Source organism: Gallus gallus, chromosome 1 (assembly GCF_016699485.2).
Source record: "Gallus gallus isolate bGalGal1 chromosome 1, bGalGal1.mat.broiler.GRCg7b, whole genome shotgun sequence".
Classification (NCBI taxonomy): domain Eukaryota; kingdom Metazoa; phylum Chordata; class Aves; order Galliformes; family Phasianidae; genus Gallus; species Gallus gallus.
The window spans coordinates 119,511,909-119,536,568 of record NC_052532.1 but is presented as its reverse complement, the minus strand read 5'-3'; positions in this window follow the sequence as shown (position 1 = coordinate 119,536,568).

Below are 24,660 nucleotides of genomic sequence, written 5' to 3'. Positions count from 1 at the left end.
ATAAGACAAAACTACTTTCAGTTTAGCAGTCCAGTAAGTTATGATGCTCTTTCCTGAAAGAAAAAAAAAAGCAGTTCAGTCATGCATTAAAGGGTTCTCATATGCCAGACTCCAACTTTATTACATATCCACACAGAAGAGCCAAACTAAGGGTTTTATAGAAAAGAAAAATATTAATTTCTCATTATTTTAAGGCAAGCATACTATCAGCTAGAACCAGGGAAACCATACAAGGAAATCTCTAGTCTCAACCTCTTGCTATTTAAAAAACACCTACTTTTATTTCCATTTATATACACACTGGCAGTTTCGCTAAATGCTGACTGTCAGAACAAAGGGCAAATCTTAGGGACTACACATAAGTGTGTTGCTCTAACATTTTTTATTTATTTTGATATGCAGCTACTTTCTTCCATTTGTCCCACATCTGCCATTCAATAGAAATAATAAATGATTCAAATTAAAATAGGCAATCCATTCTTCATGCTGTTGCCAGTATACCTAATCTAGCTTCTATTAAATAAATAAGTAGACTCTTTTCTTGATTAGCTGTTGGAATTTTTCGAGCAGAGGAAATAGACTGACTTCATTTGCATTTGTTTACTGACACCCAAGTTAAGTTGTAGGAACTGTCATCCCCATCATCCCTTAAATCCATTTCCTAAGCAAATTTTAGCTTTGGATGTTTTGGAAAAAAAATAGAGATTAAATCCTTTCCATTTTTTCCATGGTAAGGCAGTAGGCTGGAGGCAAGTGGAGACAAATTTCTTATCCTTTGAGGAGCCTAAGACCCCCCCCAAAATAAAACAAGGTCTTGAAACCCGCAATTGAACAAGTCCCATTGCTTGCAAATCCAGCAAGTGCTTCATACTAAAACAGATTAGCTAAATCTCCACAGTGAACTATGCTATAAAACTTTCTGTGACAAACCAACAAAAGGTAGTTCTGTGAATAAACACTGACTTGACAAGAAGTTAGACAAATCCATTCCAACAATAGCTTTAGTATTTCAAACAAAAGAAAGTATTTAGAGAAAAATTGGAGAGAAAAAAAAAAGAACAAAAAAAAAAGAACAAAAAAAGCCCCCCAAATTGCACAGAATTCCAACCAGATTCAAATCTTTACTGTAAATGTACTAGTGAAATGGTGCTTTTGAGATTTATGGAAGTGAAGCCAAACACAAAGTGTGTGGTTTAGAGGGATAGCCCTGTGAACACCAACATCAGTGAATGACCATCATGCAAAACTATCTTTGCTTTGGACAGCTGTCCCTTCTATTTTGATGAACAGTACTTCCAAAACACTGTTCCTTTGAACTGATGGTACAATTAGCTTTTTTTCCATTGCAGTTTCTTGGTCTTGTTTTGTCTGTGCAAAGGAAACAGAAGTATTTTGCCAGAGGCTTGAGTGAGTATATCCTAAACATATCTGTCCACACTTTCAGTTTGTGCCCACAGCATATGCTTTTCTGCTCAGTGTTAAGTGTGTTAATCTGAATTGTAAATATTCACATAGTGCTAATGCAGGTCACTCCACATCTGGCATTCTGCAATTTAACACCACTCTAATTTTCTACCCTTTACCACACAGCTCCATCAGGCAACAAGGGCTGGATTCACGAGAAAAATATGCTCCTGGGACTCATTCTTCCCCAGTCTCATCTATATAACTGAATTGAAATTCAGAATCGTGAATGTGAAGTATATGAAAAATCAAAGATATCTTGTTGCTGATAAAAGTACTGATTAGAAGATTTCATTCTATTGATTAGAAAATTAATAAATATTTGAAGTGAACAGAGGCAAACAGTACTCTCAAACTGGTTCACATTGGCTAATCAGCTACACAAAAATACAAAATTTATGCAAATCTAAGTCTTGTCATGAATGCATCGCTTCAGCAACATGTTCATGAGGTCATTTGCTTTAGATTAATAAATCAAGTAGTTCTAATAGCAACATACTTGCCAACATTAACCTCTTTAATCAACAGTTCATTTGCTTCCTGGAGGAAATATATTCTCCACGATTGTCATTTCCTGATGAAGGATTTGCTGAAGACATAGAATAAAGGATAGAGAAGGTTTTCAAGAAAAGCTGGTTTTTATTCTGCCCAGAGGAACATGCTGAAAATCTTCCCTTACAGCTATAAATATTGTGATTTTTTCCAGTAAGTCTGTGCTAACAAAACCCAGGCAAAATAATTTCTAGCCCAGGTGCAAGCAGAAAGCAGATTATCAGGACCAGCAATGGAACCTTGGGATGTGGTCGTGTACATGTATGTTGCAAAGTCATGAAGATTAAATGAATATAACTTCATTGATACATGAGAGCAGGTTTCTTAACTTGCGTACTGCCAAACACTGTTCTAGTAGATCTGATAGTACAGATATTTTATTTGTTGATCATATCCTTGAAATTTTAAATTTCATGAGTGGACGCATACAAAAAAATTGTAAGAAAAAGAGGATGGAAACAAGAAGTCTGACTTTTCCCTCTACATCCAGTGGTGAAGCTGCTATTGTCTTTAATTCTATGGCCTAAGATTTTCAGTGATGCTCAGAAAAACCTGTAAGATATTATGCTGTCAATCATTGTCAATCATAAAAGGAAGAGTTTAATTATTACAGAAAGATCTCATCCTGTGGTAAAAATTCTCACAGCCTCTTTTTATACTTGTGGGCTTCAGTACATGTGATCTGATTATATCCTGGACATATCCCAAACTGAAATGTGTATTCTCCATCTCAGCCTGCCCAAATCATACCATGTCCCTCTTGAATGTGGTGGCCCACGAGGGATTATGTGGTGAGCAGGGCACCAGGGCAATTAAGTTCACCAGTTTAAATATGATACACCTCTATTTCCTTTGGAAACATCTGCAAGTCAGAGGCTGCCTTCATTAGCCGTTTCCAAACCATGGAAGCCAGTTATCAGCTCACGATGTCTAATTTGGTCTTCTTTAGTTGTACAGGTTCTTTATGCATAAGAGCTAGAAGCCCATCATGGGTTGAACTCTGCATTTTCAGAGATGTTAGAGAACAAATTATAAAAGCAGTTCTCAGAGAGAGAGTTTATACTGCATAGTTCTGAGCTCAACTTTTAATTCAGTATACAAACAACTCTGATTAAAGAGGATATGCAAAGAGGAAAAAACACAAGTTTCTTTTAATTTTCATTGCCTTGACCTGTGCAGCTCAAGTACTTTCCATAGTGTGTCATAAAAAATTATAACTGTGTGTATAGCCTTCAAAGCAAATATATGCTTTCATTAGCCCTGATCCCAATTGCGTGGTTTGTATCACCAAGTAAATGGTAGGTATTTGTGCATGTTCTGTCACTCATTCTTTTGTGGTTTCTGAGCAGATAAGAAAGACTCTCTCTAAAAATGTCTCTCAAAACTTAACAATTTATACATTTGTTTCATCATTCATTACTATGAAATTCAGAGTGTTCCTGATGCAGAATTCCTTTAACAGGAGGATCAAATAGAGGAGAAACCTAACAAATTATTACTTATGCTTATACAAATGTTAAAAATCAGAGGAATGTAATATAAACCTTATAACTGGGTACTATTAAGACTGTCTAAAAAGAAGATTATACATGATTTTGTCTCTAAAGTTTTAAACTCTGACTTACAGCTGAACCATGCTGATGGAAATTCCTGTTTGAAGAGAGGAAGATTTTCTTTCTATGGTACTAAAACAACTGGAGGCTGCAGTAAGTGTTGTGTCTTCTGTTGCTCTGAGCACTCCACTTAAACATGACCAAGCAAAAAACAGTTTATGCTCTAGAGAGTGTGTGTGCATTTTAAGGCTATAAACGTAGATGGAAGAGATGGTAAGGTAGAACGGAAAAGGGAGAACAAAAGGGAAAGGAGGGGTTAAATACATAAAAGTGAACATATGGCTCAAACTGATGACATCAATTGTTTCAGCTCACCTCACACTGAATTCTTTAGTCTTTCATTTCCTGTTTTATGGAGGAAATGGAAATAATGAGAATACGATGAATAATGCATATTCATATGCCAGACAGAGAGTACAGACTAGCACTTTTGCTAATTTGTAATTTAACAATATTCTGTGGAAGGAACAATGAAATTCTCTTAGTCAGGAGACTGGCTCAGAGTCATTACGAGAGATGCAAGCTCACAAGTCAATTTTCTGTTCAATTTTTTGGAAAGTCCTTCTGTTCCCAGACATTAGATGCTCTAGTACTAGGCAATTAAGAACACTGCTGAGCTTTCACAGAAGACACTTCCTGATTATTGCTTGGCTTTTTTTAGCAGAACTGTTCGTGCAGAACCATTCTTAATAGAAGACTACAAGGAGTTGACCATCTAAATGGACAAAAGGAAAATACACACATAAACTGCAGCATTAATAAAAGGAAATATGTTATGCAAATATTTTTTCACTTAAAAGTTTCCATTTCAGCCTAAATTGACCAAAATGTCAGAACCATTTTTAATAATGTATTTTCTATTTTTTTCTTGATGAAATAACTGGAACTGTAGGTGGCAAGTATGTACACATATTTTTCTTTCTTCAGTGTGAGAGAAAGGAAGAACAAGTAAACATAAGAGAATTTCGTCACAGTTTAAAAGGAAAAAAATGCTGTTTTTTTTTTTTTCAAATTGCAATGCTGAATGTTTTCAATATCAAAAAGAACCCACATTTTTCCAGCAAAACAAGTTGTCAAAACACATTTCTTTTTTGACTAATTCTTTGTCTTGACAAAATCAGTGATCTCTAATCACTCTCCACAGTCCTGAATATGAAGTGCCAGGCTCTTCCAGTTAAACAGTAGTTTTGGGAGGACTTACACAAGTAGCAGCAGCCTACACAAATACATCAAAGAAGAATAAGACCAAGAGCTGGGGGAGACATTGGGAGATTTGTAATCCATGTGTACCATTATAAACAACAAAAATACCCTTTTTACTTTATTTTTCAGTTTTACAAGACTGGACTCATGCAGCATGTTGTATTTTTGCGGTATAAAATAAAGTGACTCTCAGCTCATTTTATTGTCCTCCTTCTGTTTCCTTCAGGCTGACAGGGACCTCTATAGCTGGAAGATAAGTCCCCAGAGCTGTCTTCTAAGATGAATTCAGCATCTGACATGGAAAAAAGTGTGGGGATCAGAAAGTGACAAGCTAGAGAGCATGGCCCAAAGTATCTCTGTGCTTTGTGCCTACCTTTGATCCTATACCCAACACAGATTAGCTAGATTCAAGGACTGGCACCCTGCCTGTACTACAGTAGAAAAAAATGATCTGCGCATAAGAACTTATAGGACAATATCTCCAGTCAGCATAAGCCATCACAACTCTGCTGTTTTATTTTGATTCATGCCTGCAAAGGATCCAGCTCTTCAGTGGTTTAACAAAGTAATAGCCATAATCTGTATTGACAGGCTTTTAAATGACAATACCTAAAGCAGGAGTGCATGTAGTTACCACAGAATAGTCTTTTTCAATGTCTTGGTGTTGACAAAGAAAACTGTGATACCGCAAATGCAAAGGTCCTTCATAATACATCATGCAATTCAGAGAGCATTACTGTTCATGAACTAGTGAACTTCAAAACTGCCATAGCTTGCACAGTCCCCTAAAGATTGCTATCTAGATACTAAGATTTCAATTTCTAGATGGATGCCCTCTTTTTATCTTTGAAAATGCTACCTACTGATTGTAAACTGCTGTTCTTCTTCCTAAAAATCCATACTGTAATACATGGGCATGGTTTCATAGCTGCTGTCCTGATTGTCTTGGGCTCAGAGGGGAGCTCACATCCTTTTTGAGATTCAGGCTCATGGCAAGAGCTGACAAGTTTCTGTCTGTCTTGGGCTCTAGTGCACCTTGGTCTCAAGAAAGGATTCTTGGCTCTGCAGCTTCCTTCCATATATGATATGTCTTCCTACACTCCCCAAGTGTCGTATATTTTTAAATCCAAGGCATGCCCAGGAAGGAAAAATATTGCTTTCCCTTTACTCAGAATGCCCTTTCCACCCCTTCAATCACATCTTCTGACTGAGCTCGCTAGAGGACCCGCTTAGAAACAACAAAGTGAAAGACTGGTTACCACTTTGCCTTATTGAGCAACATCTCTCAGCTCTCATATTTCAGTCCTTTGTTCCCTCTATGTTTCAAATACTTGGCTGGGTTAATTTCTGAGGAACAAGAGGGTTAATGTCTGAGGAATTCAGGACTGGGATTAATGCTTGTGGCAATTAGATACTCAGAGGAGCTGCCTGCGAACAACAATTTTCATGAGGCTTGACACAGCCAGTACTTAGCCATAAGGGGAGTTTTACCTACCTGGAAATTCTCCTTTTTCCTGAATTAGATCTCCAAACTTCCTTAAAGTTGGTCATATGTATTAGGAGCTGAATACTTTAACTCAACACAGTGAAGTGAACTATCTTAAGGAAACCTTACTTTGGAACATAATCCTGAACTGTAGTTGAAACTAACCAAGTAGAGCACAATCTTGCTTTGAGCTTGAGAGAAGTCAAAAACCCTAATCCCACACTATGGACCTAATTGCCATGCAATGGTAGGGCCCTTATAATGTGAGCAATCTGCTACAAATGACATTGCAACATATACAAAGATTATTTCTGGAATGTTAACACACATAGAACTTTTAATACCCATTTTATGCCTCCTTCATGCAAAAGTAAACTGTATTTAAAGGCACTATACATGCTTGCTATGTAATTACATTAATCAGAGAAAGCTTCTTCTCTGTGTTCCTCTGGTGTTGCCATGGCAGCATCCCCATGTTTGCAAAGTGCAGAGCACCCATTCTTAATTATACTTACAAAGCAGCTACATTTCAAAGGAACACAATAAACACAAAGTTAAAGTGAGGATGCTGTACAGCATGGATATGAACAAACGTATTTTTATCACATCTCGATCTCATGCACACTTCTTACCCGCTATTAGAAGGGTCTCCTTAAGCCCCAGCTTCCTTTTGCACATTTATGAAAAACTCCTGATTTCTGCCTGCCAGAAAATGCAGTGTACGTCGCAGATCCCAGAGCTATTTCTGCTTCTAACCTGGGAGCTGATCTTTATGAAACCAAAGCAGCTTAGAGAGACCTTTGAATCTGCACCCATCAAGCGATGGCAAATGGGAACATCCTCCTATTTTCCACTAAGCAGCCCAAATGTCACCACTGCTCCCCATTCCCACCAGTCTTCCAGCACCCACCGAACAGATGCTCAGTGAGCTGCTCCCTGCTACAGTCACCCATCTCGGTGTGACCACATTGTTTCTGGTGACAGCATGAAGGCCTCACCACCATCAGCCTGAGATGTCAGCATGAGGTTAATCAAGCAGAACACATTTCCTATAGCATGCATGAACTCCCAGCTCGGTACAGCATACAGTACCAGCGCAGTCCTTGCCTCCCAGTGAATGAATAACAAAGAAATCGAAGTCGCACAGAAATTTGCATTTTTACCCCTTTAAAGAAATGAGGGATTCCCTCGTTCTGAAATTAATGCTCCCCTTGAAGTTGAACAGAGCTCATACAGATACGATATGCAGATATGAATTATGTACTTTCTGGGGGTGGAATGTCACGCAATTTCAGTGCTATTCAAGCCACAAAGATCCATCGGGAGTGAAGTAATTAGAATATTTCAGAGCCCCAGATTTACATTTCTTAAGCTTGCGAGCGAAATGAAATTGGCTGCCTCCAATTTACATGTCTACAATCACACCATGAAAAATCTGTCAGATCACAGCTTTTGGATCTGAAACCTCTGGGGAACAAACAGGTGCTCTGGCAATTGGTGGTGTTGCTTTGGTGTTCACACAGCTCATTCCGAGATGAGTCTCTGCTGAGGTCTAGGGCGAACTGTCTTACTGCACGTATATGAGCATGAGTAGTAAAAGCTGTTGGATGATACTTACAGGTCAGAAGCTCTATTTTCCAGCTTATTTGTTTCTAGTTTAACTTGCTTTCCCCATGTGCATTTAATTGTCACCTTACATACAGGAAACTGTGGCATTTTAACCTGGCATATGCACTCAGCCATAGAAAAGGGAAGCACTTCTGTCTTCTCAATGAACTGTGCTCTGAGTTAATTACCTGGGTAAGCAACATGGCCTGGGCATAGCTGGCATATAAGGACATGTGGGAAGTGATAGTTCTTTTACTGTAACAGGGAAAATCATTCTACAGCGTGGGATGTGAGCTGTAGCCAAATGTATTCTCCTGGCTGTCTGCCCTGTCCAGATCTGTGCCATGGCAGTGGCATCTAGATTGCAGTGACTTCTAGATAGTTTTTCCATCTCATCAGACTCCAGCCTGCCAAGAGGAGTCACTAGGTTGCCATGGGTGGAGCTGGGGGCTGAACAAGAGGCCACAAGATCACTGCAAGACAGACGTTGGTTGTTTCTTGCAGCACATGCTGATTCTCAGTACTGGCCTCTGCAAAGACATTTGTTTTGCTTACTCTGCGCACAGAACAAGAATAATGACATGGTGGTTCGGACAGCTAGTACAAGGACTTGCCTTTTGTTTTGACTTGTACAGGCTCACATTTCCAGAGTTTTTGTTCTGGAACAAATTTTCCCCTCAGATTTGAGAAATGTACTGTTGAAAGCAAAGACTATGTAATGAAGACTGATTTTTCTATATAAATATTTGAAAATATACACACACATGTGTATGTATATGTGTATAGATACACATGTATATATGTCTGCTTGTGTGCATATGTGGAGGCTGTCCTGCTACCACCCCTGTGTAGATCACAGCCGTTATATAATGCTACCAGCCAGGAACAGAGAAGCAACTATATGACTAAGCAACAGAGTGTGACTTATGAATAACAAATTGTACATATTCCCTAAGATACTCCTCTAGCTGATCTCCAGAAAAAGAAATCTGCAAAACAAATTCTTTTGAGAATGCTCCCATCTCCTCCAGGACTACGAGGAGATACTTGAGGACAACAAGAAAGCAGAAAAGTAGATGGAATTTATTTCATATATTTACATTGTTCCTTGTAGATTACTCATTTTGGCTTGATAATGACTTCATATATCGACTCAGATGATTAATATGTGGGTCAAGATTTTTCACCCACTGTGCTGCAGTAGTGGAGTGTGATTGAACTCAGGTTTGCAGCTGACAGCAAATCCAAACACTCATGGGAGGACTCTTTGAGGGAGGTTCAAGACTCAGAAGGGTGACAGCTGGGGAATTTGCTCTCTTTCTCCTTGACCAGAAAGAGACCTGAATGCAGACACCCACAGGCCTTGTGGAGTTAAAAAGCCTCTCAGTTTGCCAGCACCTCCTGTATGAACCTCCATCTGAAGAGACCTCTGAACTTTTCAGTCTGCATAGCAAGGGCCCTGCGAAGTGATGGCATCAGTGAGGCAGACACTGCTAAAATCTTAGAGCTAGATCCTTGTCTAGCAGAAGTGGGCAGGGCTCCAGTGGCAGCAATAAAGCTGTGCCAGCTGATTCCTGCTGGGGTTCTCAGAATCTGATTTCTCAGGGAAAAAAATATATCAAACTGATGACAAAATAAGAGAGGGGAAAGCTTCTAATGCCTGAAATATGATTTGGAGACAGAAAAGGAAGGGCCAGGGGCAAAGAAACAAGGATGCGCTTGAAACGATTCAATAAGCAAACGGAAAAGAAAGCATGAAAGAAATATCACAGATAATGAGAGAGAAGGGTGATTATTTTCTGTCTCCTGTCTGAATCCATATTTTGTCGAAGCTATTGTGGCTTTTCCATGGAGACAACGTGATCGTCTGATCCAAGGCACTTTGATTTAGATAAGACATCTTCCCACAATAGCATCCTCCAGCCCTGGGATCCCTGCTTGGCTTAGAGCTGATCAGATGATTATACAATGCCCTTATCTGCTGAATTTGTACAATGCTCCCCTTGGAGCAGGCGTGCCTACACCAGCACCGCAGGACAAAAGGGAATACTGAGCTCCAGCTCTCCTTTGCTGGTCAAGCAGAGCTGAGTCAGTACAAATAGCTTTGCAGTTTATTGCTGGCCTTGCTCAGCACAGGGGGGAGCCCAGGGAGCAGTGCCATCAGGGGTTGGCACTGGAGCACTGCGTCGCTTTGGACAGAGCCTTAACATCATGTTCTTCTCAAAGGCTCAACAAAGCCAAGTGTTTCTGCTGACTTCTTCAGATGCTCACCAGTAGGGCTGCTCCCTTATCCACACTGACTCACTCTGCTATTCCCTTGCTTGCTCCCCAACAGCGTAGAGTGAGATCTTTTAGGGTGGCTGAAGCCTACTGCACTACAAAAAAACAAAACCAAAAACATCTCCTCTCTGGCCCTGCTTGCTAATGAGGGCTTATTCTTTATCTTTTTCTCATTTTTCACTCTTCTTCCCTCCTATTCTTATTCTAAGGTTTGCTTTAGCCTATCCATATAGCCTACAAAGCCATGGTCTTATTTCCCCCAGGGCAGAGGAATACCCCATAACACAAACAAACTTGTAATTGCTGAGGTCCAAAATTTGGATGCCTTGGTGAGAGAAAGCTCAGTAGAGTGCAAGGTTCTGAGCATTCCAGCATGATAATGCTCTGAAGAGTGAGAACAAGATAACTGCTGCTGCTACTGATTTTATGGCTGATTAGAATTTGGGCTGGACAGGCTTTTACCAAAACAATTAACTGTGTTTAATGGATGCTAATGATTTTTATGGTGTGGATACAACTTTGTCATGTCAAATCTGAATGTAAAAAAATGGTGATAAACTATCCCAAGGAAATCAAATGAACGTATGTAGTTTGTCCAGGAACATTCCAAAGATGTACCAAGGTTAAAGTATTTGAGGTCCACCAGCAAGGGGAAAAGGATGCATGTGCGGGCAGGCTACTGAAATTATCAGTTCCAAATGAACTACTACCTAATTTGGAAGGACTTCAAATACCTGGAAAATGAGCTCTATGTGCATTTAGCATCCAATTTTCCAAAGAACTAAAATTAAAGCACACCATAAATCTTTCATCAGTGATATATTTGTCAAAAATGGTGATAAGGCAGCAGCATAGAGACAACAATTTGGACAACTCTCCTTTTTTTATGCCTTGTTTCATACCTCAGACCAACTCTTTGAACTTCCCAGCAGCTGTCAGCTCTGGTGAGATTTATTCACCAGTAATAAAGATTCCAGGCATTCCCAAGAAGTGAACATGTTCAAACATTTACACAGACCTGTTCCCCTCTTCACATTAACTCTCCTCTGTGCCCATGGCCTTTCTTCCCAGATCCTCTGTGATTTCTCCCTTAGCAACTCTGCTTTCCTCCCATTGAATATTTCTGAGAGCACCCACTCTCAGAGCTAGCAGTGGTGAAAATTTGCCATAGCAGAGAGAGTGAAGTTTTGTGTTGCTTTTTGTTTTTGTTTTTGTTTTTTTTTCTTGGGGATTGATTTATTTTTCTCAAGGTGTGATTTCACTGTGTAGCAGAACACAGCTCATACAACTAACACCAAGCATAACTAATACTGACTGAAGGAGCTCCCAGTGTGGCACAGCCCTGTTAGCCTGGTGCTGCCCACAAGATAATGAGCCTTAAGCACATTGCTGTGCTAATGTGTCTGTCTCAAAGACTGAAATAGTTCCTCTGAATAGTGTGGCTTGGTATAATACTTACCAGATTCAGGGACTCAGAACACATACCTCCATAGTATAGGGATGTGCTTTCTACCTGAGAGCAAAAGTGAACAGCCATCCCTTTCCCCAGAACGATCAACAAGGCAGCCAGACAGGCAGTGGGTGTTGCAGCGCAATGAAACAAGTTGGTGCTCATCAGTGGTAGAAGCTGGTTTACTAAAAACTCCTTTCTGAATGGTGGGACCCACCAGACACTTCTGACATCTGAGTCTCCAGCTATGGCAGTGCTTTTCCTTCTGCAGAGCAAAAGTAGGCTCTCTGTGCTCTACCAAAATCAGTAGGAACATAACATCCAGCACATCTACTAAATTTGATTCTAGTGAGTTAGTACAAGCTGTCAGTAGACAGGTAGACTTGCATGCGCACACCCATATGCATTCTTATTCCAGTAGGTTACAGTAACCAGACTACAATCTCAGCTTTGAAATAAATGACATGCTCTATCCATGTTTAATATAGTTCAAAGTGAAAGAAGCCCAAATATCCATTTATTAATGTTAACCAATGAGGATAATGACAAAGCACATTTAAGCCCTACAGAACCACAAGATCTTGAGCATATGTCATTCTGTTCCCCTCTGTTGCAATCATCATTTCACGAATTCCATGCAGCAAACATGTTGTTCTGGAGGAGGATTTTGAGTAGTTCATCATATTCTGAACTGAGCAATGAGAGGGAATTACTATGCAGCAATATATTCTTATCAAAGACAGACAGGCTGCAACACTGCATTGTCTTTCCTACATGGAATTCATTTTCTTTTGTTTCCTTCTTATATCTAGATCAACGTGAACTTATCCTCTTGGGCTTGATCACTGATAATGAAAAAGTAAAACATGATCATCAAACACTCCAATTAGCTATTTGTGTCACAGACAGGACCCTTTATGACTATTTATGTCGATTAGTTTTAGCCAGGACAATTGACCCTTTAGCAACCAACAAGATTTATAGCTTCTCATCTATTGAATTTTTGCCTTTCTGGTGGAAGTACAAGTGTTTTCTGGACCCTGTACATATCACTAAATGCACTAATATTTCATGTACTTTCTGCACACTGCCACTCTTGTTTAGCCTATGCCTTTTGCTTTGAAGAGTCAGTTTAATGAAGAACTACACGTGTGAATATTTTTTTTTATTTTCATTTGAGCAAGCACTGTAACACATTGCTAGTTTTAAGGCAGGTAGTACGACTTAAGATGTTTGCTTTCCTAGAATAAACAGGCACTTCTGGTTCTAACGTTTAGTTTGGTCCCAAAGTATTACCAGCCTTTCCCAGCGTGATATTTACACAGAAGGAATGCAAACTCTCATTCAGCTCAAGTGATTTTTATGGTCCACTGAGTAACAAGACATTAGTCACCAGAAGGTCTTCTGACCTCACTCATTTTTACATTCTTTTCTGCTAATAAATATATTCCTAATGTTATGAACTGACCAATTTTTATGCAGGAAAGGTCACCTTCCTGGAAAATCTACCAAAAGCAAGTCAATTTCAGATCATTACCTTAGAAGTTAAGACAAACGAATTATTAACTCAGATACAAAATCTTCACAACAACAACACAAAAGCAATTCTACTAACCTCTACAGTACAGGAATACGGAAGCAAGGGCACTGTACACACTGGCCATAGAAATAACTTTAACTCCTCTGTCCTTGATCCCTGGATTTGGGATTTCCAGGCTGTTTAGTGGAATCCCCTCAGACCTTTTCCAGATGAAATACAAAGAAAGTCATCTGGCCAACACATCCCTGGCTGTTGGAGGAACCATGTAATATTTTTGTAATATGAACAGAGCTTAAAGAGAGGAAGGTTGCACAGTCCTTGGAAGTGGCACAGGGGAAGAACTTTTTGCTCATGAGACAAACAAGGAATGTGTCTAACCACAACTTCTTCCAAGGCCTCTGCTGGAGCAAGGGCCCAATCTGGAAGAAGCATCCTGCCATTTTAGCAGATGGGCATGAATAAGGCAGCCAAAAGATGAGAGAAAAATGGATGCTTGTGGCAGAGTGACAGAAAGGGATTTCATCAGAATTGAAGGATGAAGACAGCTGTTAAGTTTGTAGACTGCAGTGAGGAAACATAACTGCACACAAACAGGGAAGTAGGATTAAGTCTTCAGCAATAGAAAAGCAGTTTTTTTACAATGTGAGTCACCAACAGGCATCTACTCTTGTCTGTGAAAGCAGGTTCATTACCCTCCATGGACATCACTGTGCCTTTTCACAAGAAGAGGCTGGGGGGACATGCCTTCCTCTCAGAGCTGGCATATTACCCTTGCTGAGACCATATGCAGCTCTGTGCTACTACTCAGCAGGAACACAGCCATCAAAATCCTTTTCTAAACCAGCAGAAAAATGCCTGAAATGCTTCAGCTCTCTAAGCTGAGCTCTGAAGCCTCTGCAGTGCAACAGTATTGTTGAGAGCTTCTAACAGTAGTCCGTACAGAAAAATGGTAGAATTAGTTTGTTTGCCAACTGGTAGTGCCCAATCTGCCAATTTAACAGTCAGCTGCAATCTGTGTATGATATAAGCTGCTCTCCTGCTGCAGTAATTGTATATTCTAACAAACTTGTAAGATTCACCACTGAAACACTCTATTTTTGTATATGTTCATTAGGAACTGTGAGATTTAATTAGCTAAAGTGCAAGCATTTTATTTTTTCTGTTGCAGACAGAGATTGGAGATGTGTATATTCTTTGTGGGCAAATGCTCTTCCCAGAGAAACTCTTTTACCCCAGCTGCTAATCCTACCACTTTTCCTCTAATTTTTGGTATATGTCTGTTGTACATGGCAATTTTGCAACAATGATTGGCAGGATATTTTTAGTGAGGGTCATATCAGCACCCAGTATGCAAAGACTGATCTGAAAGTAATGCCTCTGTTATGTCAGAGGTGGATGGTATGGCAGTACAGGTTGAACCTTTCCACCAATATCCCATTGCATGTTGTTGTTGTGTGACAGATGGCAGCAGAGGAGCACTCTGACACAGTGGCATCTGACATGGAAATGCAGATGAAGCAAAGGGGTGGAACTGAATTCCTCCATGCAGAAAAAAATGGCACCCACTGACATTCATTAATGCTTGATGAATGTTTATGGAGACCAAACAGTGGATGTGAGCACAGGGAGGTGGTGAGTGATGTGTTTCGGCAGTGATGATAGTGATAATCTGCTCTGCTGGTGCAGATTGTTATGAGTGTAGCATGAAGGCTCTTGCTCATCCCTGCAGAAAATGCATAGCTCCTGATGGTGACTGTGTTGAGGAACAGTGTTTTCTATCTGTGAGTTTGCTTATTTCCATGGAAGTAAATAGGAGGTAATACTTTTGGAGTAACCTACGTATTTTGAAGCCTCATTGTGCATGCATGGCAATAGAGGCTTTGCCTCAGAAGCTAATAATCTGTGAAGGACACAAGAGCATTGATCTGAGTGCAAGTTTGTGTTTCAGGAGCTAAAGCAGACAGGTTACATGAAATTGCTATCTGCAACACTTTTCAAGAAGAGCGCAAGCTTTCAGAATTGCCCAGAGATGAAAGATGCTCCATTTTAATGTCTTAAAAAGCCCTCTTTCTTAAGGGTGGTTTGTTTTCATTTTTTGAGGTTTTGGACTTACCAAGATGTTCTCAAATATGTCACAACAAGCAGAAGAATCCAAGCATTAACATCTCTCTTTTCATTTCAAGCCATATATGCTATCTCAGTATTATAACTTGAGCATTTTTTGAGACTTTTCTGATTCTTACTCCCAAATGGACTGCAGAAAACATTTCCTGCTCTGTCTTCATTTAATAGATCCCATTATTTTCCAAAAGAAAGAGACTTAATCTAGCAAAGTGCTTAAGCTTTTTCATACCAGCAAACATATGAGTAATGTTATTGAAAGGAGGAACACCACCTACATACATACAGTCAATAGGGACTGCAGTGTTTCACTAGGTCAGGCCTCACAAGGGATGCTGATGAGGTAGGGTAGAGGACAGGCTTTACTCAGACACATCTACCACTGCCCATGCAGTGGGAAGGGGCTGCAGATGCTGGGAGTTTCCAAAATTTCCAAAATAACATTCTTCAGTGTCTACATCCTCTATGGATGAATCCAGCTCTAATTTAACGGGCTGTTGGCTGCTTGCTACAAATCCACTTAGATTTCACAGTACTCACCTGGAATGACTACTACCAAAACAAGGCAATAGCTTGGTCTCTGTGCCAAGTGTATCACTGCTGAGCCCACCAAGAAAGGGCAGCAGCTGCTCTTCTACTTTGTGCTGTGCCAGGAACTGAGCTGCACTTGCTGGCTGACAGGTAGAAATTACTTTTGACTGTCAGAAATCTGAAATAGGGTGAAGAGATAACTAATCTCTCTCTATTGTCCACCACTCCATTCTCTGAGATATTCAGCCACTTCTTAACTGTGTAGTTACTTTTCCCTTCTCAAAATAGCTGATATATTCTTCTAAGCAGTGGTGTCACTTATCAAGTGATGCAAAGCACCCACTCTGAGTGGATGATAACCTAGAAAAAAACATGTTACTAAGAATAGTGCAGAGACCTTGCTTTAGTTTTTGTTATCACAGCTACTGTAGGGGGAGTCCCACTGAAGACCCAGAGGAGTCAGAGCATCCTTGTCAGGAGTGGGACTACGGGGGAGCCCTGGGAATGCTCTGCTGGCGTGTGAGCATCCCCAGCCTGGTGGTAAAGTGCTGTGATTGTAGTCACTGGCAAAAAGGAGGGCAAACAAGCAGAAAGAAATTCAAAGAGAAACATCAAGTTACTGTAAGCAACCTGAATTATGCAGGAGTCATAAGGGGAAGACCGACAGACATGGATAGGAAAATTACTGAAAAATGTATAGCAACATCTGCCTTGTGTCTGTATCAGAAGTGAGACTGGACTGGGAAACCTGTTTTGATGACATGCTGGGTGAGACTAAACTCCTGCTTATCCCTCAAGGAGAATACATAAAACACTGCTCACTGTCTCTCTGGTAGCATTTTCAGCCTTGCCTGTGCATTTCTGCAGGTCCTGCAGATCAGAGGGGCAGCCCCTCTCTGTGCTGACATAGCTGGACCCCAAGCTTGGCATTGCTAAGGAAGAGGCATCCTGGTGCCGGAACGAGGCCCAGCTGCTCTCCTCGCTGACACGTTTTGACCCGTGGTGAGCACCAAACCCTGTGTCTGGCAGGTATGGGAGGAAGGCCGCAGCCCCACCAAGGGGTCAGCATGGTTGGGTCAGGAAATCTCACTTTTCAGCCCAGTCACTGCAGCTCTGAGCATGGAAAATCCTAGTGGACATGAGAGAGGGAAATTCATGAAGGGAGGGATGCAGCAGTGCCTCCTCAGCTGTCTCTGCTTTTCCTGTTCGCAGCACTTCCCACATCATGACGGGTGAGGAAGGAGCTGCCCCAGGCTCTGTGTGCCCCTGCACAACCCAATGCACCACCGGCCTGTTTTTGCACCATCTGCAGTGATATCAGGAACCAGAACGCTGTCCAGGTTACGTTATTATGTGCAGAGATGCAGAGCAAAGCATGTAAGCTAATAGTCTGCTTGTCCGAGACAGTGACATTATCACCAATCGATCATAATTTTGAAAAGATACCATGTAAAGGGCTGGAGGGGATATCTTTTCAGGGTTTCTGAGCAAGGCTGGAGGGTTTTGAGGAAGAAGTGGGAAGATGAGGTGCTCTTCCTTGTATTTACAACCTTTTCCTTTAAAAATAATTTTATAAATCTCGTTCCATTTTTCCTGCCTGAAGTACATTAGTTTCTATGGAAACATTGTAGTCCTTTATGCTCATGGTGTTTTCTGACATCCATATGTGGAGTAAAAGGACGAGGTATGTCACTGTTGTGAAACAGGCATTTATGTGATGCTTATCATGACTACGTGCAAGAGAGAGGATGCTTTACAGCGGTGTATAATAGATGCAGAAAGGGAAGCAGCAGTGATCTCAGCTGCAGAATTTAACACACTCAATACATCAATAGCCGCACTGAAGAAAAATGAGATATTCACATAATATTTTGATTTTGCCTATTTGGTGCAGCTATGTCTGTCTTCACTGTGTAGAGCAACACTTGAACCTCAGCGAATTAATCACTGCGGAGTCCAATGATGTAACTCATCCTTCCTGTGACAACATCCGATACTGCTGAAGGAAAGATAAATAAAACAATCACGCTGTTTCTGCTTCATGAAAAAGAGAAAATTATATTGTGACACAGTGTTTAAATAACAGTACCAAATCCACTGGTTTTCTAAGTATCTCATTCAGTAGCATAAAACGAGCTTCCAGTGAGTGATGTTTGTTTCTTATATTTTAATCAGGCTTTTATGAATCTACATTTCGTATCTGCTGAAGGATTAGTGAAATCCTCTCTATTTGAAGTGCGTTTTAAAAAGCAGTGCTACGACAGTTTAGGAAATTTAGCCTCTCCTCCAGCTTTAATTTTTGATTTGTAATATTCAGAAGCACAGTTTGACAATTTGTTATCGTTTCTACCATTAATTTCCTCTATCAAGACATGGGAATCGGCTTCCTCAAATACGCCTGTGCAATGCAAATTAAACTATCACAGGATTATAACCTCACATGCACAGATCAGTTGTCTTACATATAATATCACAGTACTAACAACTGGCAAAATCTGTAGCGATATGGCAGATTGGACAAATTAAACCAAGCAAGCAAATGAAACCAGGCAGAGTTCTTTGCTAAGAAGATATAGCAATACTTGTTCTAACTTATTACAGGCAGCACAAAGAAAAAAATTGCTTTTGCAGACCCTTCCTGTTGATGCACAGGATTCTGTAGTCTTTCTTTTTGAAACATACGTAGACTTCACATATATGATGAATCCTGCCACGTGGAAAGAAGCAATATTTCCTCTAAGAACAGCCTTGGGAGTGACATGAGTTTCTCTGTTACACACCTTTCATATGAGGTTGGCAGCCCTGCCTGCGGCAGGAGGGTTGGAGCTTGGTGACCTCTGATGTCCCTTCCAACCAAAACCATTCTATGATTCTATGATTCTATGAATGTCCTTCTAGTGGATGTAGTAAGGGCTGCCAACTCTGGCAGGAGCCTGAGATGAGGAGACACAATTGCCCCAATGGTGCGTGGTGAAATGGCACATCTGGTCCCAGAGCATCCACCTCATACTCACAGAGTGGAGCAGAGCTGAGCAAAGTAGAGTTTGTCTTCAGCCAGGTTGGTGATATGGGCAGGTCTGTGGTCCCAGTCAGTTTGACACCATGACACCATGTCAGTGCAATAAGGAAAAGGGGAAATACCATACAGGAAAATTCTTTAGCACTCTGCAGCTCCAGCTTGCTTTTACTGTATCAGCACTGTGGATATTGAACTCAGAATTCTCAGCATAAGACCAATGAATCCCACAGTATAAGCAGACTTTTGCTATTTCAGGTCAATGTGAATAGAAGAATTATATATATATATAATATATATATAGTTCACCCATCACCCCATCACCACCATAGGCACTAGAATAAATTCTAACTACCTCATCTACGCATTTCTTCAACTCCTACAGGGACAGTGACTCCACCACCACCCTGGGCAGCCTGTGCCAATACCTCACCACTCTTTCTGAGAAGAATTTTTTTCCTAATATCCAGCCTGGACCTCTCGGTGCAACTTAAGGCCATTCTGTTTTGGGAGATAAATGCATCAACCACTAGAAAAAACAACAGTATAAAACCCTTTACAAACTTTGGTGAATTTATCTTGCCTTGAGTTTCCCCTGTATCTCTCCATTAGGCAAATGCTCAGTTAGCCATCAGATTTAATATCATTCTTCTTTAAGAAGCTTCTGATTCTGTGGCTTTTCCCATAAAGTGAAGGTTGCTGAGACACTCACTTACCATGGTGGCAGGGAAGAATATAGTGAAGAAGCCTTAATGTATATATATTGCCCATTTTAAATACATTTTAGCTTGAGAAGCTATTTTTCAAGGGGAATGGTAACATATTTGTCCTGGCGCAAGGAAATACATCCTTGAAATATAAGTCTGGAAGTACTGTGGGATAAAACTATTGCTGAATGTAGGATCTGCTTTGACAGTGCTCAGTACACTAAAACTGCATCACAGCTTCAGCCTCATATCTTTTTCCTTTGTTTTGTACTTCCAAGAAGAGAAGTTTCTGATTTGTAGTAATGTCAGATGGGTCAGCTAGGAAACAAAAACCTTGTAAAAGGATTGAGAAACGTGGAAGGGAAGGAAATGCTGAATATTTATTTTGGTGTTGTCTCTGGGAAGTGTTCCAGATCTCAGCTACATGATGCTATGTCAGAAGGGGAGATAGTTGACAAGCCTCCAGTCTTTCTGAACTATTCCTTTCAGCGTTGCATTCAGCATTCCATTTCCAGCACAGGAGAATGATAGCTAAGATATTTCCTAGGAATTGCACCTTGGGAAAGGGTGTGATTTTCTCAACACATGTTCTGAATGTATTGCATGAAATGCCAAAGGTAACCACCATATGTTCCATAGCATAGGAAGGCTGAGTGAATCTGTGTTTATGATACAGTGGATTGTCCCTCAAGATTATTCTGTTAATGCTCGTCGCTTATGGCTATTGAAAATGAACTGTATCTCTGCCAGAACTGAGGAAGGTTGATCCTATTTAGCTCACATTTATTCAACTAACTGTAAATCAGTCCTTTTCAATTTATTGTCTTTTAAAGATAGGTAGCAATTTCTCTTCTCTCAGAGCTTTATTCTGTCACTTACTGCTATAACATGTGCAAGTGCTTCATGCAAAATCAATAGTAACAGCAAATTCCCTGGTGGACTTCAAGGAGCCTCACACATTTTAAAGCCAGATCTGTGCCTGAGGAAGCTGCTTTGACTGGCGATTTTCCTCTGTTTCATCCTGAGTGAAGTGAAAGAAGCTGAGGACTAAATGGGGTATTTTATTTGTTAGCACTACAACTGAAACAGAGGCTTTTCCTTGGAGGATAACTTCTTAACATCAGGCTCAGCTCTCAGCACTGAGACATCACTCCAGCTGCAAATGCTCTTCCACAGGCTGGAGCCATCTGACAAATTCATAAATTTTGGCAGGGCTGGGCTTCAGTACATTCATTAACTGGTTTGAAAACCGAAGACACGACATCTTCTTGGGGCTGGATGCTGGCTGAGACTGGAGCCTGGCTGAATTGCTGCCAGCAGCTGCAGGCTGGAGATCAGCAAACAGCCAAGCTCCTATCCGCAGGCAGCTCCGAGGTGAGGTTGGCTACAGCAAGTTATTTCATGCCAACATGGATGACACAAATGCTGTGGTCAAGTCCTTGTCTAGATTACCAGCAGAAAGGATGTTCAAAAAGGAATTTTTACATGTTTATTTAACCTCATAACCTCCCTGCAGGGAGCCAGATGGAAACATAGGGCCTTGCACAAGGTAGCAAAGTGATGCTGTTGGTGGAAACTGGGAACAAAAAGCCTTCTAAAGCATCTCTTTCTGAATCTTCTCTGTCTTCAGCTTCAGTTAATTGTTCCTTTGATGTTTTAGTGGGTTTATTGGGTTCAGATGATATCTATATGTCTATATATGTCAATATATCTGTGTCATCACCAGTTTATCTGCATATATTTATACATAAAATCACTATCATCATCCCAAGGCATTACAGCATGTTGTCATTTCCTAAGGGTTTGCTGTAGCTTTTGATGAGAAGACAGATTACTGTAAATATTTTTAGGACTTCCATTCTGAGTACAACTGTTGTGGAATGTTTTTTTTCTTTTTCTTTTTCTTTTTCTTTTTCTTTTTCTTTTTCTTTTTCTTTTTCTTTTTCTTTTTCTTTTTCTTTTTCTTTTTCTTTTTCTTTTTCTTTTTCTTTTTCTTTCTTTTTTTTTTTTTTTGCCCAAAGGATCTGTTCCAGAGGGTATTGCTCTAATGTTTTTCTCAGAATTGTTCAGGTGTGCTGGAAGAAATCTCAGGCAGAGCCAGCGTGGCACACAATAAAAGTGAAGCAAGGATCTTCTTTTCTCACTCCTTTAATATTATGCTAATATTTAACAATAATTTATTAACAAGCTTGCACTGATGGACATTTTCATGAAAGTGTGATTGTTTTGCAATACCCTTTCTAAGTAGGAAGCAATGATCATCAGCTAACAGCTGGGGAGCAGTCCCTCCAAAGGCAAGTGCCTTCATGTTCACACTAGAAGAAGCCTCAGATGGCAGTGGTGGAAGGTTGTGCTCTGACCACCACAAAATCTGTTTTCTTCTGAATGTGTGAGGTTTGCAAGGTCACAGTCTGATAATTGCCTCAGCTACTGTGCAAGCAGATGGGTGCACATTACAAACTCTTAGTCCTATCTGCACCAGTTGTCAGAGTTTCTCCAAGAGGAGTCCTCGCCAGCCCATTCTGCAAAATGTGGGAAGAATGAATGAGCAATTGAGCACTTAAATGTCTCCAGCAGCATTTCGTACTGATTAAGCCAAATAACCTTATATTGCCTTTTTGGGATTTCAACTATGGGAAAAACTTCTCTAAAATAAAGGGTAGAATTTTGGCCATAGAAATACTATCTTAGAAGGAGATATTTGTTGCTTTCAAAAGGCAGCAATATATGATTATTTTCTGCATTGAATAGCTTAGTTTAATCCACAATATTATGAAAGTGTCAGTTTCTAATGTTTTGTGATATATGAGAATTTTCATCAAACTGTCTTCATGAACCTGAATACTTTGCTCAAGAATTTTGAAATATCAAGGCGTGGAATTTACTGTCACCATCCTATGTGAGTATGACGACTGTTTTCTAGGAAATGTATACTTTCTTTGACTTCATTTTCAGCTATTTTTATTTTCCATCTCATGGTAAGGCAAAAAACATGTAAAAATACAGGTTTCAGCCTTCATGTCAAGAATTTCTTCTAGTGGTAATAACTGTCAGAGAGTTAATAAGCAGTACTCAGAGATGCCCAACACCCTCAACCTACCTGATGGGAAAATAAAATCTAACTTAATAGTCTCCTCAAAGCAGTCTTTTCTCCAGTTCTATTTAATCACACTCCATGCCAAAACACTAGCTGTTAACATTGCTCTATATGCCACGATATGTCTGTAGGAGCTAGATATGTAGGAGCTAGATATGTGTGTAGACCCTTTTGCAGTCTCCAGCAGGAGACAGTTGTGACAGGAGCATGGTTTGGCTGGTTAGACAGCAGTGTACACATCTATGCCTACAGTCCTACCTATGCTTATTATCCTGGAGCCCCTGAGCAACATCACCTTCTTGCTGTTGCCTTCCCCTCATGAAAGAGCAAGTTGGGGCGTGATGGTTAAGTACACTGGCTTCCCACCAGCTGCTATTATCTTCCTCCCTGCCCCGCTTTCTGCAGGGCAAATCTTTTGACTTACTGCTGCCTTTTGATCTCCAACTTGTAAAAACATCTTGTCAAACAGCTGAGCACAAGGCAGGGCTTCTTCACAGCTCTAACTTAAGCCACCAGGTCTAAGCACTTTTGGGGAGGCTTCTTACCAAGGTGTTGTGCTTCTTGCTTTTGTCCATCCTTCTCTTAATCTATATTAAGTCACATCAGAACAAACATTCACACACCCACAGTACTCAGAAGCATATTGTAGATTTTTTTTCAAGTATAAGTTGTGTGTGCCCTCCTAGGATACAAATTCTAACTAGAGAGCACATACACAGTGTCTAGCACTATAAATGGATTTTAATTATAGTCTAGGGAGCACCTTAGTAAGATGACAGATGAGAGTATAGAAAGAAGGATAACATCATGAAAAGAATACACTTATACTGGAAAACAAATACTGTGCATTTTATTGCATATGAAATATTGATGAAAAACTGTAATAACTCCATTTAATATAGTGCTGTTCAGACAAGCACAATGGTTTAGATACCAAAAATATTTAAAACACAAAAATGCTTTCAAGACTCCTTATACATACACATGTCAGACCTGAGCAAGACAATCTGAGCCTGAGATTCAGGACTGGGGAGAAATACAAGACATTTTTTTGTGGGAGCGCATGAACATTTAGCTAAAACTTCTGAAAATCTCCTTGTTTTCCAAGGCAAGTAGAATAGCATAGCACAGCATAGCATAGCCTAACATAGCATATCATAGAATAGAGCAGACCAGAATAGTTGCAAGAAACCTAGAAAGACCATCAAGTCAAACTGCCTGACCACTTCAGATCTAACCAGAAGTTAAAGCACATTACTGAGGGAATTGTCAAAATGTCTCTTGAACACTGATAGGCTTAGGGCACCAATAATCTCTCTGGGTTGGTCAGTGCAACAAACAGTGAAATGAGTTGAGCACATTCCAGCAAATGAGCAGAGCCTTATCAAAATACGTTATTGCAAAGAGGGTTTAAAAAGAGAAGATTCTTTTCTTGACTACAACAGATCTCTGCACTCTATTCACACCTATGAGGGTTCTCACTTAATTCAGCAGAGGTAGGATCAGACCCTCCCTGTGCTTTTTTAGCAGTTGTTTACTCATATTCCTAAAAGGCAGACAACAGTGGTGGTGCAGCCGTCTTCGACTACGTCAGAAACCCAGGCAGCATCTTCTACCAGGTGGAGGTACTCCCCAGCAGCTGCTGCCCCCACAGAACAACGATACAATAGTGCAATCATCTGCCCCGCATTATCATGAACACCTTGTTCAATATCTTTATTTATGATCTGGACAAGCAATTGAATGTGCCCACAGTAATTTTTCAGATGACACCAAGTTGGGAGGATGTGTCAATCTGCATGAGGGACGAGGGCCGGCCCTATGGAGGAATTTGGATAGTCTGAATCAGTGGACTGAGGCCAATTGTATGAGCTTTAACAAGACCAAGTGCCAGCTCCTGCATTCTGGCTAGAGCAACCCCATGTATTGCTGCAGCCTGGGGGCAGAGTGGCTGGAAAGCTACACTGAGGTAAAGGATCTGGGGGTGTTGGT